Source organism: Bos mutus, chromosome 4 (genome assembly GCF_027580195.1).
Source record: "Bos mutus isolate GX-2022 chromosome 4, NWIPB_WYAK_1.1, whole genome shotgun sequence".
NCBI classification, from domain to species: domain Eukaryota; kingdom Metazoa; phylum Chordata; class Mammalia; order Artiodactyla; family Bovidae; genus Bos; species Bos mutus.
This window is the reverse complement of record NC_091620.1, coordinates 26,805,347-26,812,497: the sequence shown is the minus strand read 5'-3', so window position 1 is coordinate 26,812,497 and position 7,151 is coordinate 26,805,347.

Sequence of the window (7,151 nt, the reverse complement as noted above, 5' to 3'; positions counted from 1 at the left end):
CCCCTCCAGGGGTGATTTCCAAGGGTTGGCCCGAGCTCTCTTCTGGAGATCCAGCAGCTAGAAGGATGTTGGGTGAGTCAAGCCAAGCCCCACCTGCTTCCCCCTTTTAAAGGGTGCAGATAACCCTTGCCCCCTCCCTAGGCTGCAAGGAAGATGATTAATTAATTAACCTTCCTTAAGGGCTCAGGCACAGGCTAATGGGCAATAGGCCTTCTCATTGTTATTTTTAATCAGACTTTGCAATTTTATAGCTCCCGTCACCCAGAGCTATCAGTGTCTCTTGAAGTTAATTAAGCCCGCTAGGGATGGACTCAGGGGAGGAGGATGCTAGGGCTGGGTTTGGGGGTGGAGGGGGACAAATCCTGATTCCCCTCAGGGCTCAGGCGTAGGGCCCACTTTAGGGGGTAGGTGGGTATGTGAAGACCCTCTCTGCTGTGCTCCATGGTCACATGACCGAGCCTGGGAGGGTGCAGGGAATGGGTGGGATTGAAGGTGGCCAGGGGGTCCCCGGCTCCAGGCTCTGACTCTCACACTGGGGCAGGCCCCTGCTCCCAGTTCACCTCGCTGAGCAGTTGGAGAATTAGGAGCTAGAGATGGCTAACAGAGCTCAAATTTCATTCTGCCAGGGGCACCCATGCATGCAGCACCCCTTCCTCTCACTCCCCTTTCCTCATTTCATCAGACAACAAATACCTCTTGGGTGTGTCAGGTCTGTCCCTGGAGCTAGAGACCAATGAGCGGCCCAAGCATGGTCCACCATTCACAGAGAGGTCAGTGGGCCTTGGTGGCCTGTGCTCCTGGCTGGGATGAACAGCTGTCAAGGTTCTGGCGATAATGGAGACTCAGGGAGTGGGGACCCTGCCAACAGGCACTGCAACCACTATGTGGGCTTCTGGGCCCCCGGGCAGCTCAGGAGCCCATAAGACCCCCAAGGAGGTTTCCCTGACCCCTCTGAGCTGGCAGCAAAGCAGGCCCAGCACATGGGGCAGAGATGGTGCCATCACCCCAAGCCCAACCTGGAGCCCCCACTATGGAAGCAGTAGCAGGAAAGAGATGCTACAGACTTAGGGTGTCTGGTACTAAACAGACTGCCGGGGAATTGGGAACCCAGGGCACAGTGGCTATGAATCCAACCATCCAGGCAGGGCCTCCAGCTCCCACACTTACAATCAGAGCTCCATTCTCTCAGTTGCCAGACACAGCAGGCAACCCTGGAGATCACTAGCAGAGAGAATCCAGGTGTGTGAACTGTGGAAATTAGGACAGCTTAGGAAAGTATAAGATCCTGTGGGCAGCCAGAGGCTATATAGCTTCTTAAAACAGGCCTTGTTACCTCAGGATGTCCAAGGATCCTGTTTCCCAGCTCTGTCTACTCTGGGATCCCATAGCCCCAGCCCTTGCGGGGAGGGAGAGCTGGGAGGAGCCTTTTGTGAAGACAGCACAAGGATTCACTGAAAACCATTGGCCTGAGAGCCATGTGTGTTTGGCCTGAGGCCCATACGGGTTTTCTATCAACTGAATACAATCATTCCCAAAGAAAGGCAATGTCAAAGAATGCTCAAACTACGGCACAATTGCACTCGTCTCACACTCTAGTAAAGTAATGCTCAAAATTCTCCAATCCAGGCATTCAAGCTAGTTTTAGAAAAGACAGAGGAGCAAGAGATCAAATTGCCAACATCCATTGGATCATCGAAAAAGCAAGAGAGTTCCAGAAAAACATCTATTTCTGCTTAGCTGGGAAAGATTGAGGACAGGAGGAAAAGGGGACGACAGAGGATGAGATGGTTGGATGGCATCACTGACTCAATGGACATGAGTTTAAGTAAACTCTGGGAGTTGGTGATGGACAGGGAGGCCTGGCGTGCTGTGATTCATGGGGTCGCAAAGAGACGCACACGACTGAGCGACTGAACTGAACTGCTTTATTGACTATGCCAAAGCCTTTGACTGTGTGGTCACAATAAACTGTGGAAAATTCTGAAAGACATGGGAATACCAGACCATCTGACCTGCTTCTTGAGAAATCTGTATGCAGGTCAGGAAGCAACAGTTAGAACTGGACATGGAACAACAGACTGTTTCCAAATAGGAAAAGGAGTATGTCAAGGCTGTATACTGTCACCCTGGTTATTTAACTTATATGCAGAGTACATCATGAGAAAAGCTGGGCTGGATGAAGCACAAGCTGGAATCAAGATTGCTGGGAGAAATATCAATAACCTCAGATATGCAGATGATACCACCCTTATGGCAGAAAGTGAAGAGGAACTAAAGAGTCTCTTGATAAAAGTGAAAGAGGAGAGTGAAAAAGTTGGCTTAAAGCTCAACATTGAGAAAACTAAGAGCATGGCATCTGGTCCCATCACTTCATGACAAATAGATAGGGAAACTGTGGCAGACTTTATTTTGGCGGGGGGAGGGCTCCAAAATCACTGCATATGGTGACTGCAGCCATGAAATTAAAAGACGCTTACTCCTTGGAAGGAAAGTTATGACCAACCTAGACAACATATCAAAAAGCAGGAACATTACTTTGCCAACAAAGGTCCATCTAGTCAAGGCTATGGTTTTTCCAGTAGTCACGTATGGATGTGAGAGTTGGACTATAAAGAAGGCTGAGCACCGAAGAATTGATGCTTTTGAACTGTGATGTTGGAGAAGACTCTTGAGAGTCCCTTGGAGTGCAAGGAGATCCAACCAGTCCCTCCTAAAGGAAATCAGTCCTGAATATACATTGGAAGGACTGATGTTGAAGCTGAAACTCCAATACTCTGGCCACCTGATGCGAAGAGCTGACTCATTTGAAAAGACCCTGATGCTGGGAAAGATTGAGGGCAGGAGGAGAAGGGGACGACAGAGGATGAGATGGTTGGATGGCATCACTGACTCAATGGACATGAGTTTGAGTGGACTCCAAGGGTTGGTGATGGACAGGGAGGCCTGGGGTGCTGCAGTCCATGGGGTTGCAAAGAGTCTGACATGACTGAGCCACTATCACGATTTGGGTGTGGGTCTTTAAGATTAAGAAGAATATTTTTTTCTACTCCATTAGACAGACCACACACATTAAGAAAATGGAAGAGTGTTTTAAAAATATATAAATGGGGGCTTCCCTGGTGGTCCAGTGGTTAAGACATGCTGCCTCTACTGCAGTAGGCACAGGTCTGATCTTAATTGGGGAACTGCACACCAAACAGCATGGCCAAAAAAACAAAACCAAAACAAATTATATATATGTATACACACACACACATATATGTTGCTTCAGTCGTGTCTGACTCTTGGCAACCCCGTGGACTGCAGCCTGCCAGGCTCCACTGTCCACGGGCTTCTCCAGGCAAGAATACTGAAGTGGGTTGCCATGCCCTCCTCCGGGGCATCTTCCCCACCCAGGGATTGAATCTGTTTCTCTTGCATCTCCTACACTGGCACGTGAATTCTTTACCACTAGCACCACCTGGGAATCCCTATATACATATAGGAGCCCCACAAAGATATGATACTCAAAGAAATGACCAGAGCAAGCAGGTTTATATCTTTTAGACAAAGAAACAATAAACTTGTGAAGAATTGACAAGACAAAGGAGCTTGGGCTTGGGGTCATAAATTGCTGAAGAAGTAACACGGTTTGTGTTTACAGTGTTCTCAGCCCTAGATTCCCTATCTCTGGTGATAAGGGTGCCTTCTGCCCTCCTGGTACAGGGAAGGTACCTTTCACGTGGGAGATTTATCTCCTGCTTTTCAGAGAGATAAAGGAGGGTCAGAGTGTCCTTCTTACACCAGCTGTTTCTCAAGTTCCTTTAATTCAAAACAATCAATATGCCAAAGTGGCATATTTGGGGGGTGACATTCTGAAACCCTTTCATCGGCAGCTGGCTTTTTCACTTAGTAATATTTTTCATATTTAAACATAGTTTCACATTTAAACATAGTTCATTCCTTTCGGCTGCAATGTAGTCTTCTATCCTAAGAAAATATCACATTTTATTGCTGTATCAGATCAGATCAGATCAGTCGCTCAGTCGTGTCCGACTCTTTGGGACCCCATGAATCACAGCACGCCAGGCCTCCCTCTCCCTCACCAACTCCCAGAGTTCACTCAGACTCACATCCATCGAGTCAGTAATGCCATCCAGCCATCTCATCCTCTGTCGTCCCCTTCTCCTCCTGCCCCCAATCCCTCCCAGCATCAGAGTCTTTTCCAATGAGTCAGCTCTTCACATGAGGTGGCCAAAGTACTGGAGTTTCTTCAGCTTTAGCATCAATCCTTCCAAAGAAATCCCAGGGCTGATCTCCTTCAGAATGGACTGGTTGGATCTCCTTGCAGTCCAAGGGACTCGCAAGAGTCTTCTCCAACACCACAGTTCAAAAGCATCAATTCTTCGGCACTCAGCCTTCTTCACAGTCCAACTCTCACATCCATACATGACCACAGGAGAAACCATAGCCTTGACTAGATGAACCTTTGTTGGCAAAGTAATGTCTCTGCTTCTGAATATGCTATCTAGGTTGGTCATAACTTTCCTTCCAAGGAGTAAGCGTCTTTTAATTTCATGGCTGCGGTCACCATCTGTAGTGATTTTGGAGCCCAGAAAAATAAAGTCTGACACTGTTTCCACTGTTTCCCCATCTATTTCCCATGAAGTGGTGGGACCGGATGCCATGATCTTCATTTTCTGAATGTTGAGCTTTAAGCCAACTTTTTCACTCTCCACTTTCACTTTCATCAAGAGGCTTTTGAGTTCCTCTTCACTTTCTGCCATAAGGGTGGTGTCATCTGCATATCTGAGGTTATTGATATTTCTCCCGGCAATCTTGATTCCAGCTTGTGTTTCTTCCAGTCTAGCATTTCTCATGATGTATTGCTGTATACGACTTGATATTTCAAATCTACCTCAAAGATCATTCCTGTGCATGCCTGTGTGCACATGTGGGAGCGTTTCCTTACGTGTCTGTCTCTCTAGTGCCGACACAGAAGCAAAATCACTGGTTATGGGATATGAACATTTTCCATTGTATTTATTTATTCATTTGACTGCACTGGGTCTCAGTTGCGTCGATCTTCGTTGCGGAATGTGGAATCTAGTCCTCTGACCAGGGATGGAGTCCAGATCCCTCCCCTGTATTGGGAGCGTGGATTCTTAGCCACTAAACATAGCTCAGTTGGAAGGAATCCACCTGCAATGCTGGAGACCCTGGCTCGATTCCTGGGTCAGGAAGATCCCCTGGAGAAGGGATAGGCTACCCACTCCAATTATCTGGCATGGAGAGTACTATGGACTGTATAGTCCATGAGATCGAAAAGAGTCAGACACGACTGAGCCACTTTCACTTCACTTCACTTCAAACCACCAGAGAAGTCCCCATTTTCCATTTTAAATAGATACTATCACGTTACTCTCTAAAGTGGCTGCACCAATCAATACCCCTCCCCCAGCAGTTATATGGGCATGCCCACTTCCACACACCCTCACTAGCACTTGATATTATAAAGAAATTTTTTTCCAAGCTGGTGATTGAAATACTGTGGAGTTTTGATTCACATTTCCTTGATTACTCCAGGGATGAACATCATTTGTTGATCAGCATTTATATTTTCTCTTCTGTGAATTGTGTACTTAAATCCATTGTTCATTTGTTTTCTATTGGGTGATTTTCCCTTTTATTCTATTGATTTATAGATATTCTATGAATGATAGATTTTTAATTCCTTTTCTGTATATTTAAAATGTTTGCCATCAATATGTTGATTGACTTTTAATGTGTTTATGGTATCTTGTATCCTGTACAAATTTTAAATTTTATTTGTAAAGGTTCCTTTATGTAGAAATTTCCTGTATGATTTGATGTGTAGACTTTTGTCATCTTTAAATAAGCTTTCCCTGCTGTAAAGTAAAAAAGATGATCTAAAATTTATTCTAATAATTGTAAAACTTTTCTTTTTGCATTTAGGTCTTTAACTCATTTGGAGCATATTTTTATGGCAACAATGTACCCACATATAACTACATTTCCCTGTCTCCTCTGCATATTAGAGCCTCCATGGGACCCAGCTCTTGTCTCGCAGAAGCAAGCAGAATCTGGGGGGAAACTTGGGGAAAAGTTTTGCTTTTCTCTATGGGCACTGCTCTTTCCTCTTTTTTACTTTTTTTTTTTTTTTTGCTGCCCAGAATTCACGTATGTTGTCCTTTCACTAGAATTTCAGAATTTGTTTGTCAAATGTCACAAAAAATCTGGTTGGAAGTTGAACTAGGATTTCTATCAACTTTGAGTAACAGAGACAATGGACATTTAATATAATAGAAATTTTAGTTTTGCCTAATAAGTAAATTCATAGGAATGCAAACCAAAGCTGGTGCAAAGAGCTCATGATGTCAACATGAAACTGAGCTTTTTTCCTCTCTACTTTTGTTAGCGTGTGGTTTTTATGCTCTTCTGCACTCCCAGGGATGGTATCTTTTTAAAAAAAATAACATTTTATTTATGTCCTTATTTTTGGCCATGCTGGGTTTTCAAGCACAGACCTTCTCCAGCTGTGGAGAACAGGTGCTACTCTCTGGTTGCGGTGCACAGGCTTCTCACTGTGGTGGCTTCTCTTGCTGCAAAGTGTGGGCTCCAGGACATGGGTTCAGTAGTTGTGGCATATGGGCTTAGCTGCTCAGTGGCTTGTGGGATCTTCCCAGACTAGGGATTGAACCTGTGTCCCCTGCATTGGCAGGCAGATTCTTTACCACTGGACCACCAGGGGAGCCCTGGGATGGCATCTTAATAGCAACATGAACTCTAAAGCATCTAGCATAAATCTAATAAAAAGTGTCCAAGTCCCAGGTGGAGCCTTCTAATCAGGAACATGATATAGCTTTCTTTTATTCAACTCTTTTCTTGCAAATTCTTCTGGAGCAATCCTACTTGGTCATCAGTTCAGTTCAGTCGCTCAGTCGTGTCCGACTCTTTGCGACCCCATGGACTGCAGCACCCCAGGCCTCCCTGTCCATCACCAACTCCTGGAGTTTACCCAGACTCGTGTCCATTGAGTCGGTGATGCCATCCAGTCATCTCATCCTCTGTCGTTCCCTTCTCCTCCTGCCTTCAATCTTTCCCAGCATCAGGGCCTTTTCCAAGGAGTCAGTTCTTCGCATCAGGTGGCC